This window comes from Mixophyes fleayi, chromosome 2, assembly GCF_038048845.1.
Source record: "Mixophyes fleayi isolate aMixFle1 chromosome 2, aMixFle1.hap1, whole genome shotgun sequence".
NCBI lineage: Eukaryota > Metazoa > Chordata > Amphibia > Anura > Limnodynastidae > Mixophyes > Mixophyes fleayi.
Window position 1 is genome coordinate 160004714 of NC_134403.1, and position 13102 is coordinate 160017815.

Genomic DNA, 13102 nt, shown 5'->3' on the forward strand with positions numbered 1-13102 from the left:
TAGGACAGGACCACCAAATATGTAAAAAGGAGCCCGTCTGGCCACAACCCCGCCAGCATAATGGAGAGCTAGAGGGGAACATTTTAGTGAGTTTATCAGGCGTATAGTACCATCTATAGTATACTTTATATGCGTTCTCCTTTACCAAAGTGGAAATAGAGCTGGTGGCAACTTGGTCCCTTACGATATCCCAATAGTCCACCTCTGGGGGGGGCCCAGATCTCTCTCCCATTCCCTCTCGTGCCTACCACCCGGGGGCAAAATTACATTGAGAATCAGGCTGTAGATAGAGGAGATCATGCCCCTACCCAAGGGTGAGGAGAGACATAGAGATTCAAAGGGAGACCTAAGAGGGGGGAGAGGAGCCCCCGAGGAGAGAGCCCACAAAGTGCCGTAGTTGGAAATACTCATAGAATTTAGGATGGAGCCTTGGATATTTAAAGCGTAGGCCATCCCAGGAGATGAAGGCCCCCTGAGATAGTAGGTCTCCAACAAATCGAATTCCCGCAGTGACCCAGGGACCATAGAAAGCAAAGGAGAGGCCAGGAGAAAAGGCAGGGTTACACCAAAGAGGTAGGACAGTAAGAGAGGACACTGGTATCTTGAGATGGGGACGGCAGGTCTCCCATATTGCAGCTGAGAATAGAAGGGTAGGGCATTGGGAAGTGAGGGGAGAACTAGTTTGTTTTGTGAGACCCCATATACAGGACAAAATTGGAAAATTAAGATAAGCGGATTCGATGTCAACCCACGATAGTGCCGCGGAAGGGGGGGCAAAGGAGGCTACGATCTGGCTCAGATGAGCCGCCCAATAGTATATTTTCAAATCCGGGAAACCTCTACCACCACCTCTGGTGGGTCTTTTTAAGAGAGCCAACTTAATCCTGGGAGACCGGCCGTTCCAGATAAACCTAGAGAGGTATTTTTGGATAGATGCCAGATCCGAAAGGGGAACTCGGACAGGAAGGGTCTCGAAATAATAGAGGAGCTTAGGAAGGAGGTTCATCTTGACAGAGATGATCCTGCCCAGCCACGAAATGATCAGTAAGCGCCAGGAGAGCAATTCAGATTTGATCTTAGCAAAGAAGGCCGGGTAGTTCTCTCGGTAGAGGGAGTCATAGGAGTCTGTAATGAAGATACCTAAGTATTTAATTTTCTTTCTCTGCCACCGAAAGTTAAAGCGGAAGGTGAGTACCAGTCCTTCAGGGGAGGGAATATTAAGGAGGAGAGCTTCCAATTTTGTAATGTTGATCTTGTACCCCGAGAGGTGGCCATAATGATGTAGTATGCTAAAGAGTCCAGGAAGAGACTTCTCAGGTTGCAGGAGAGTCAGAAGGGCATCGTCCGCAAAGAGAGAGAGCTTACTCTCCAGTTTCCCCGTCCGCACACCCTGTATGTTTGGTCAGGCCCGGATTGGGGCTGCAAGAGGTTCTATAACAAGGGCAAAGATGAGAGGAGACAGGGGGCATCCCTGGCGTGTACCGTTAGATATGGCGATAAGGTCAGAGGGAGAGCCGTTGATCATGACTCTTGCGGAGGGTCGAGAATATAAGGCTTGAATACCCATGAGGAGGTTGCCCGAAATCCCAAACGCCGACAAGGCCTGGGACATAAAGCTCCAGGAGATCCTGTCAAAAGCCTTCTCGGCATCAAGAGAGAGAGCAATGGCCGGGGTCTTCCTGGTATTAATGATATGAATCAGATCAACGACTCTCCTGGTGTTGTCTCTGGCCTGACGCCCCGGTATAAAGCCAACTTGGTCATAATGTATAAGGGAGGGAAGGACCGAATTTAGTCTATTGGCCAAAATTTTTGCATATAATTTGATATCTAAGCAGGGAGATAGGGCGATAACTGGCGCAGTCATCCACATCTTTACCCTCTTTATGAATGACGGAGATCCGAGCCTCCAAGGAATCCCGAGACCAGGAACCCCCTGTCAGGACTGAGTTGAATAGGGTGTGCAAGCGGGGAACCAGGAGGCCAGCAAACCTCTTATAGTACACAGCAGTAAAGCCGTCTGGCCCCGGAGCCTTTCCTGTTTTCTGAGACTTTATGGTTTGTACAATTTCATCACTAGTAGTCTCAGCCCCCAGGAGAGTACTAGCCTGTGGAGAGAGTTTCGGAAGCTTAGCAGAGGAAAGAAAAGATTCAATCAGCTGCGAGTGTTGTTGGGAGACTAAGGGATCGGACGGTTGGGGCAGGTTGTAGAGTTTAGTGTAATAGGATTGGAAGGCAGCTCGAATCCGTTGAGGGTCATAGTGTAAAGTTCCATCGGAGTCCCTGATAGCCAGGAGATTCCGGGCCGCTATCCTAGCTCTAAGTTTGGTGGCCAGCAATCTATCGGCCTTATCGCGCCAGTATCGCTGATTGAGCCACTTCAGATTGTTGGCAACTTGGTGAGATAGCAGGAGATTTAATTCACCACGGACAGAGGCAATTTGCTGGAGAACCAAGGGATCAGGGTTCAATTTGTGCCGTTGCTCTAAGGCTCTCAGCGAGTCCGTCAATTGGATAGTTTTAGCTAAACGGGAACGCTTAGTCCGAGCCGCTAAAGCAATAAGATGGCCCCGTATTACAGCTTTATGGGAGTCCCAGAGAGTCATAGGAGAGATCTCAGGGGTATCATTGATCTCAAAGTATTCAGAGAGAAGAGAATTTAGGTGGGTTATGGTATCTTTATCATGTAGGAGTGATTCGTTGATTCTCCAGGTTGCTCTAGGAGGGCGGTGAGCAAGGGAAGTGAGTACAGCAGAGACAGGGGCATGGTCTGACCAGGTAACAGGGAAAATTTGGGAAGAGCAAAGTTTAAGAGTGAGGTCGTGGCTGAGCAGGATCATGTCAATCCGGGAGTAGGTATTATGCGGAGGAGAAAAAAAGGTATAGTCCCTGGCCAGAGGGTCCAATACTCTCCATGAGTCATATAAATTATGAAGTTTTAGAAAGGCCTGCAAGGCAGCTGTGATGTGGGCATCTCTCCTCAAAGGGAGAAGAGGAGGGGCTTATGGAAAGGTCTATAGTCGGGGCTAGGACTGCGTTGAAGTCTCCAGCCACCATAAGTTCACCCTGACGAACACGCGCTAACAAAGAACCCAGTTTTTTGAAGAACTTATGCTGGCCGGTATTGGGTGCATAAAGGTTCACTAGAGTACAGGGGAGATTATTCAGAGTGCCTATGAGGATCAGGAATCTACCTTCCTTATCTTTATGAGAGTCATGTAGAATTGCTACACCTCGCTTTTTCTGCCTAAGGTCACATGCATGAAATGTCAGAGGAAATTTTCTGGAGCGAAGCTCGGGGTGGAGATGTTGGACAAAGTGAGTTTCTTGTAGGAATATCAGGTCTCCTTTAAGAGATTTAAGAGAGGAATGGAGTTTAGCTCGCTTCTGGGGGGAGTTGAGGCCCTTGACATTATAGGAGATAAGGTTAAGGGTCATAGGAAGATCAATGATGGGAGCGCTAGAGACCAGAAGAGGGAAGAGATGTCAGCGGAGCGGAGAAAAAAGGAAGAATGTACAGGAACTGAGCTGATAAGTGGCGACCAGTGAGGACAAGGAGGAAAGGTAGGGGCGAACCAAAGGTTAAGGGTACAAGGGGATCGACATAGCGGGCCAAAGTCCACTTGTCGCAAATGCTGGTAAAGGATAGGACGTGATGGACGAGCCATCAGGGGGGCCAGCGTAGAGCCTTAGGCTCTAAGGGGGGTGGTAGACTAGAAGCAACCACAAAAGAAAGCGGAGGGCCGGGGGACCCAGGAAGGGAGCCCGTGAGACCAATTTAGTGTATAAGACATATTGAGGAGGAGGGGAGTGGGGAGGATACAAGGAGAATACTGACTCCAATGGTAGGGGAGGGAAAGGGGGAATGCATGGATGGAGGAAACAGAGGCAATAATTATCATCAAAAAACATATTATATGAGGTAGGAGGTAGCTCAATAATACTAGGCATATCGTAGTAGGCACATGTGAGGTTATCAGGTGTGGCCCAATAAGAGAGCTATCAAACGAGAATCAAATAGACAACATAATAACCGTAAATGCAACATAAAGACAATTAAAACAAAACATCACCGCAGCTTGTCGGAGGCGAAAGCAGGAACTGTAGCTTGTGTATCATCAGTACCTCGTCCGATTTAAGGAATATTTTAACGTGTGGGCTTATACTCATGTTAGGAAGGAAATATGTTTTTTTTTTCTACAGAATGGTCTCTTCTCAGTCTAAACTTATATAATCTGTTAGAGTGGAATTGTATGATTATTGATTTAATATCGATCATGTGCTAAGCTTTAGATGCTAATATGTTATGCTATGACTTTAAGAGAAATTAAGCAGATATTATTTTCAGTTTAAAAAGACAAATTATTCAAGGTTGGCCACGCAGCGCCATGTTCCCATCAACGAAAGATTCCAAGAATATGTAGCAACGTTCTTGATAAGATAAAACCCAAGGACTCAAAGATGGGGGCAGCACAAGGATATTGGCAAAAAGCCTGGAAAGAGATAACACACAAAGAAGAAAGAGTTGTTTGATCTTTGATGTAAAACTGAAATATATATATTGTTAATTGATTTTCTCTCATTATTTTACTGTCTTATAATTGGTTGTTCAGAATCTATACCCCTAGACTTACATGTATAAAAATAAGCGCTGAAGTGGTCTCAAATTGGAACAGAATAAAGCTGCTCAGCATTATATCATACAGGTGTTGAGTATTTTCTGTTCACCAGTCGACTGAAAACAAAGAAAGATCTGACTGACATTGAAGGTGCTTGATAGAAGTATCGGGGAACCCCGATACCCCAACATTTCTGGGGGCTAGGTCCGGGATGCTCCAATATCTCCACACCTGACGCCACACTCCATTGATGTCCAGAGAACTGCTGAACTAAATCCGGTGAGTAAGAAAAGTGTAGATTTCTACCTTCTTACTCAGTTCAGTATTTCTTTGTATGTCTAAGGAAAGTCAGTTGAGGTGATTAGAGGGTATTCTATGAACCCAATGTACAGTCAGAGGAAAGGATAATGAAATGATAAATGTATGGATACTGTAGATTATGATGGATGTAGACAATTTTAGTTAGAAGATAATAAGAGAGGTGTATGTAAGAATTGTACCTGCTGTATTGTTCTGAGAAAATATTCAGGTTGCAAGGGACCTAGACTAGAGTGTGTTACAACTACAAATGCATATTACGGTTTTGTAAGTAATGAAAAAGAACTATATTTTACGTTAGGGTGCATTTGAATGAAGAAATACTACATATTGGCCACAAAATCATATGTTACCAGATTATCAACCTATATGTCCATACACTGACTTGAGGGGAAGAATCGGATCAGCCATAAGTGCCAGCCTTTTAATCTACAGCCGATAAAACTCACATCTGGTGTTCCTATGGCAGACTAGGAGGTAAAGGATTAAAGATACTTATAGTCTGTACAAAGGGGAAAATTGTATTACCTTATTTCACTTATAAGACATTGTATCCCAGATACTGACAGTACTGTGACCAGTAACCCAGTAAATGGGGGCACAGAACAGTAAGATGCCTACTATAGGCAAGCCTATGGATATAATGAAAAAGAGAGAAGGTAGTAAAGCTCTTAAAAGAATTAATAAAGTACTTAAGAGAGCAGGATTTCCCCCAGAAGGGACATTAGACTTAGAGAAATGGTATGGGTTTTATTTGAATAATAAAGAATGGATAAAAAGGCTTGGCTATGAAGATCAGGTCAATGTGTGGATATGCTAAATGTATGTTTGATCCTGCGCAGCTGAATGAGTGAGACGTGCCCCTCCCTTATTCTGTGTAAAAGATTTCAGTGTGTTGAGATAAGAAGCAATCTGTTTTTTGTTATCTGACAATGTATGTAATGCTGATAAAATATGTCCGGAGTGCTGAGTGATAATAACATGTTGAGGCTAACTTGTATTTAGTCTAATGCTGGGACTTGTAGTTCCACAGCAGTAGGCTGGAAGGTATCAGCTGATTTTTCTTTCTCTGTATGTGAGTTTTGTCTCCGTCTTACTTCGTGTGAGGGAGATCTGTGTTTGTCTGTCTTGTCTGTTTATTTTTTTATTTTTTTTTACAAGAGACATGTTTCAAGGTTAAAGAAGTTGTACATTTTGTAAATAATATAATGCCTGCCTGCTTAATTCTAAGCTTTTAAAGAGATGCATAACAAGTGTTGAAATGTTTTGGTCCGTCATTACACGATTCAGTGGACGGACAAGTTGGCTGGGGTCCAACAAGCCGTTTCTGTATTTGAACAAAATAATTTTGTTTCTGAAATTTGAGAAAAATAGCTTTCTCTTTAATGAAGTTAAGAATTGTGGGAGTGAGCTTTACATGCAGATATATTACAAGCTGTTTTTATCTGTGTGAAAATGGCGCTGATGAATGTTCTCAGAAATCAGGAGGGTTTGTTATGCCCATAAAGAAATGTTACGAGATAAAATGTCGTCTGTGAGCGAGAATTGTGAATATATATTTGTACTTTAAACATGGAAATCACAGAATCTGGAAATATGTGTGAATATTTGGTTTACAAAGAGATGATGAGAAAGGAGTGGCTTTGAACACTCACCCAGGTCTCGTCACTTTGACATTCCCTGTTTGTGAGATTAGGGACTGCCCCTTTGAGGAAATCAGTTTTTCATTGCATGGAACGCATAGCGTCACAGTTAAGCTACAAAGAGAAACTTTTAAACAAGTGTCATATTAGCAGCTGTACAATGTGAATTAATAACAGTTACTGTAATTCCTAGTGAATAAATGTTAATCTCTATGCAAAAGTTTTTTCTTCACAGAAGCTCTCCAGCTACAAAGCACCCTTTCAATCCAGATTGCATTGATCCAACTTGCAATGAATAGAAGTTGCAATATGTTTTGGTCAACAGCCACAACAAACATAAGTATAAACTAATTAAGGATTTATAGAACGTAGACTCTGCTGAGTAATGATTACCTTGTTTTGGAAAGAGATTTTAGAGTTTATGTGCTATTCGCATAACAAATGCATGAACCAGATGGTTTTTCTGTAGGTGCAGAAAGCAAAAGGTTTTTATTTTTATCCTCATAACAATTTTGAGTCAATCAGTGTTGTAAACGCATTCACTGCCATTATTTACTGTGCTATAATAGTAGTATACTGCAAGTTCTTCTTTGTATCGTGGGTATGGTAATGCATTGATGGGAATTCAATATTTGTAAGGAAATGAAAAAGATTTAAGACTTTATGGGCTATTATCTGTGTTTTTGCATTAGCATTTCTGGGTGATAGTAAGACATTTACACTCTCCACTGAGCAAAACCAAATGTTTAACCAATTTTAAGCTAAAGCAACTTCAGCACCAGCACTGGCTTTGCCAGATTGTGACAGAGCTACTCAAGCACACAAAGTTGAAGACTTCACTCAAGATAATGCCCAACATCGCAGACTGTTTAAGACCAGATTCCTCAATGGCCTTTCTGAAACATATCGTCAACAGTTGTTCCTTATAAGACCAGAAGTAGTAACAATGGAAATGCAATCCATGCTCCAAGTTCTGGAAGATATAGAAGACCGGGAAAAGGAGAAGCAAAGGAAAGCCAAAGACAAGTCTCAAACTCAGAAAATTACCATTCATGTGGTCCAAGAGAATCAAGAATGGAAGGGTCGAACAGACATAAGAGGTGCATCAAAGCAACAAATAAATGAAAAAGAAAACATGACTTTGGAAGAAATGAAAAAGCAAGGCATTTGTTTCTTCTGCAAGAAGAGAGGGCACATGAAGAAAGATTGCAACAAGCATAAGAAATGGCTGGAAAGAAGAAATGAACAAGTTACAAACCAACAACTGGCATAGGAAATTGGCACTCCAACGTACCTCCGGCTCACATATAACCAAACTCTGAAAATCGACTTGACTAAAGGCCTAGTGAATATCATATTACCTAATGGTCAAGAATGTGAGTGTCTAATTGATACTGGAGCAAGCCGCACTGTATTAAGAAAACAGGAGGTACCTCAACAACTATTAACATAAAATTGATTTACCTGCTACAGGCCTAGCAGGAAAAGAAGTAAAACTAACAGAAAGTAAACCAGTTACACTTTTAGTAGGTGAAGAGACAATTGAAGTACCAATACAATTTCTCACTTCCTCATCTTGTCCCTATAATCTGTTGGGAGCAGATGTACTTTCAAAGATACAAGCCAGCATCAAATACACCCCAACTGGAGTAAAACTCACAAGTCAACTCCCATCTCCAGTCCAAGAAGAGCTTACAGCAGCAATCTAGATGCTAGAGCAGATGAGCACATGTCACAAGGATAAGACTGTTAATCTACCAGATTGGCTGAACATAGTACCAGACAAGTTATGGTCCAAAGGAAAACAGGATGTGGGTACACTTAAAGTAAATCCTGTAAAACCGACACTAAAGCCAGGAACACATCCTGTCTCAATTAAACAGTACCCACTTGCTGCAGCTCAAACCAAAGCGATATCAGAACAAATACAAGAATATCTACAAATAGGGGTGTTAAGAAAATGTCGCTCTCCTTATTCTACACCCCTATTCCCAGTAAAGAAACAAGATGTTGGACAAGGGGGTGCAATACTGGATGGTTTATGACCTAAGGAGGTCAACAAAAGACTTCTGATCAACACTCCCATTGTACCCAACCCCCACACTTTGCTTAATCAGATACCGCCAAATGCAAAATGGTTTTCAGTAATTGACTTGGCAAATGCTTTCTTCTCAGTCCCAATCACAGAAGATAGTCAACTTCTTCTAGCCTTCACCCATGATGGAAACCAATATTGTTGGACAAGACTCTCTCAAGGAGGAGCCACCAGCCTATCAGAATTTTCAGAAGCAATGGCACTAATTCTCCATGGATGGAGGTCTATCAATCCAACTACTCAACTCATTCAATATGTAGATGATCTCATGGTGGCTGCGGAAGCTGAAGAAGAATGCAAAGCAGAAACACTGTCATTACTTTGTTTTCTGGCCGAACAAGACTGCAGAGTATCACCAAGCAAGTTGCAACTAGTACAGGAAAAAGTAATATTCTTAGGACATTGTATCTCTGCAGGAACCAGACATCTTACAACTGAAAGAGTTAAAGTTATACGAGACATGAAGACACCAAAAACAGTCAAAGAAATTAGAGCCTTTTTGGGACTCCTCGGATATTGCAGAGAGTGGATTCCCTCAGCTTCAATTCTTATGCAACCACTGTATGAATGCTTGAGGAAACAGGGAACAGAACCGCTCAATATAGCTGAAATAGAGAATGCAGTGCAAGCCCTGAAACATGCTATCTCTACTGCACCAGCACTTGGACTACCAGACTATCTGAAGCCTTTCACATTGTTCTGCTATGAGCAGTCAGGACATGCTCTAGGAGTCCTCACACAGAAACATGGAACGAAGCAAAGGCCACTGGCCTATTATTCTGCACAACTCGATCCAGTTATAAGAGGTTCTCCATCATGTATATAAGCAGTAGCAGCAGCAATACTGAAAGAAAAGGTAGCAGATATGGTATTGGACCATGCACTTATTACTCAAGTTCCACATACAGTCACAGAAATTCTTAATCAAGCAAAAACAAGACATTTGTCTGCAGCTAGACTAACTAAATATCAGAAACCTTGCTCAGCGCCTCACAACAATTACCAGATGCACAATCCTCAATCCAGCAACCCTGCTCCCCATTGATGATTCAGAAGAGGGGAGTAAGGGGAGTCGCAAAGAAGATGAATCATCAGACAGGGGATATGAGGACCTGAGTGAAGTGTCTGAAGAAGAAACTGAAGAAATACACACACAAAAATTTTCACATGATTGTTTGGAACTTATGAAATTAGAGACTTCAGCTTTGCATAATGTTACTGACACACCACTTTCAGATGCAACCCTAACTCTTTATGTAGATGGATCTAGATACTATGTGGATGGAGTTCCATATACAGGTTATGCCATCACAACTGAGGAAGAGGTGCTTGACTCAGGAACACTGTCTAATGGAGCATCAGCACAAGAAGCAGAATTGATAGCTCTAACTAAAGCTTGTGTATATGCAGAAGGACAAAAAGCCAATGTATATACAGATTCACATTATGCCTGGGGAGTGGCGCATGACTTCGGTCCCATTTGGAAAAGCAGAGATTTCCAAGAATCAAATGGAAAATCCATCAAATATGCAAACTTGATTAATGAACTGTTTAGAGCATTGGAACTCCCTAAACAAGTGGGAATTATAAAGGTTCAAGCTCACACTAGAGAACAAACTCCAGAAGCAAGAGGAAATAACTTTGCAGATCAAGCAGCAAAAAAAGGCAGCCCTCCAACCAAAGAATACTACATTTCTTGTAGACTCAACAGAAGGTGACACAGACAAATTTCAATTCCCAAACCTACAAAGCCTTAAAGACTTTCAGAAACAAGCAACAAAGGAAGAAAAGAATAAGTGGGAAAAAGAAGGTGCACAGCTTGATGAGCAAGGAATATGGTCAAAAGAAAATAAATGGTGCCTACCAAGAGCCTTATACCCAGTAATGACTCAGATTGCACATGGACAAGTACATCATTCCAAAGAGGCAATGACTAATAGGGTATGGAAAAATTGGATTGCCCCTGGATTCAACTCTGCGGACACAAACTATGTGGCAGCTTGCTGGATATGTGGAATACACAATCCAGGGCAAAGAGTAAAGACCCCAGGAGGAAGCATTCCAAAGGCTTTCTATCCCTTTCAGAGACTTCAGATCGACTATATACAGCTTCCTAAATGTGGTACCTACGAGTATTTGTTAGAAGGAAAAGCTACTGCCAAAAATACAGCAAAGAAAATAATCTCAGAAGTCATCTATAGATATGGCATACCTGAAGTTATTGAATCAGATAGAGGTACAACCTTTACAGAAGAGATAATGAAGCATGTAATGAAGAACTTGGGAGTATCACAAGCTTTTCACACTTCTTATAGGCCACCAGCAGGTGGGAGGGTAGAAAGGCTTAATGGTGACATTAAATTGAAACTACAGAAAATGATGCAAGAAACCAAAAAGACTTGGTTAGAATATTTACCAATAGTTCTGTTTAACATTAGAACTACACTTATGAAGAGACACAGGTTTAGCACCACATGAGATACTGTTTGGCACAGCACACAGAACAGGCTGTTATTTTCCATAGCAACTACAGCATGTATATGGTGATTTGTTGAATTATGTTGCTTTATTACAGAAACAACTAACTGAAATACATGGTCAAATGTTCTCCTTCATTCCAGACCCTAATTTTGATACAGGTACCCATAAACTGCTATCTGGTGACTGGGTGGTCATAAGAAAGCACATCAGGAGATGTCTTGAACCCAGATATAAGGGTCCTTATCAAGTCCTGTTGATGACTCCCATGGCAGTGAAAGTACAGGAAAAAGACACCTGGATTCACGCATCACACTGCAAAGTCTTCAAATCAGGGGAGTCTTGTTCTGATAAATAGAAATGACTGTCTTATGGTATTGATATGTCTTACCAGAATATTTGTGCCTGAAGTAGGGGTCAAGGCCTCCCTAACCCAGTATGAAACAGACAGATAAGTGACAAATTACCTATGTCACTGTGAGAGACAGAAGGGGAAGGAGTGCTCAACAATTTGCACTCATAGGAGAATAAACTTTGAAAATGCCTTTGTGAATACATAACCTCATTGGCAAAGTTGTCAGCAATGATTCATTTTGAATATTGGGAATATTGCCATTAGTAGCAAAGGGTTTGGCAATCCAGCTCATTGTATATGTGGTAGAGACAATTGTTATATGGCTGATTAAGAAATTACTGACACTTGATTGTTGTTCCTGCAGGAAAAATAATGAGCTTCCAGAACCAGTAATGATCACAGAAATTTCTACAAGTTTAATGTCTGAGACAAACAGTGAACATTATGAACAATGGTCAACAATCAAACCAAAAACCTGCACAGTCTGCAACAAGAGATTGACAGTGACCATCGAGAAACCAGAATGAAAATTGATGTCCTATTCATTAGTGGGACATATTTGTTAATGAATCTTATTCCATATAGAAAGCAATGAATATCTTGATTCATCCATTGATACTAATTCTTCTTGTACTAACTATAATGATTATATGGAACTGCTACTTAACATGTAATACAAGAAAGCTTTTGAATAGATATCAGCAAAGTATTCCCCTCTATGCACCGAGATAAAACATTAAGTAGGGAAAGAAAAGTTATGGCGATAAAGTACCAGAGATATGTGCTTAATGAATTCTTGTTCTAATCATATGGGGTCCTTATGATACCATATGTTTAAATGTAGGTACTAACTGTCTTCTGCTGAGTATCGCCATGACTGATAGGTAGAGGTTAATAGTTGATATTTAATCAAAGAGGGGAATGTTAGAGTGGAATTGTATGATTATTGATTTAATATCGATCATGTGCTAAGCTTTAGATGCTAATATGTTATGCTATGACTTTAAGAGAAATTAAGCAGATATTATTTTCAGTTTAAAAAGACAAATTATTCAAGGTTGGCCACGCAGCGCCATGTTCCCATCAACGAAAGATTCCAAGAATATGTAGCAACGTTCTTGATAAGATAAAACCCAAGGACTCAAAGATGGGGGCAGCACAAGGATATTGGCAAAAAGCCTGGAAAGAGATAACACACAAAGAAGAAAGAGTTGTTTGATCTTTGATGTAAAACTGAAATATATATATTGTTAATTGATTTTCTCTCATTATTTTACTGTCTTATAATTGGTTGTTCAGAATCTATACCCCTAGACTTACATGTATAAAAATAAGCGCTGAAGTGGTCTCAAATTGGAACAGAATAAAGCTGCTCAGCATTATATCATACAGGTGTTGAGTATTTTCTGTTCACCAGTCGACTGAAAACAAAGAAAGATCTGACTGACATTGAAGGTGCTTGATAGAAGTATCGGTGAACCCCGATACCCCAACAATCAGTAATGGATTCTTCTCTTAAATCTACTAAATCTATACATTTTAATTCCTCTGATGTTTCAAAATTATTGGAGTTTAATACATATTATATAATGGA

General features: G+C 41.1%; 1 long non-coding RNA gene across 1 annotated transcript; it reads left to right on the top strand.

The window, feature by feature from the left end:
• The first annotated feature begins 8883 nt into the window (after nt 1–8883).
• On the top strand, nt 8884–12895 carry LOC142138299 (uncharacterized). The gene is made up of 2 exons (XR_012688004.1): nt 8884–10911; nt 11297–12895. It is a non-coding gene; the product is annotated as an uncharacterized LOC142138299 (long non-coding RNA).
• The last annotated feature ends 207 nt before the right edge of the window (nt 12896–13102 follow it).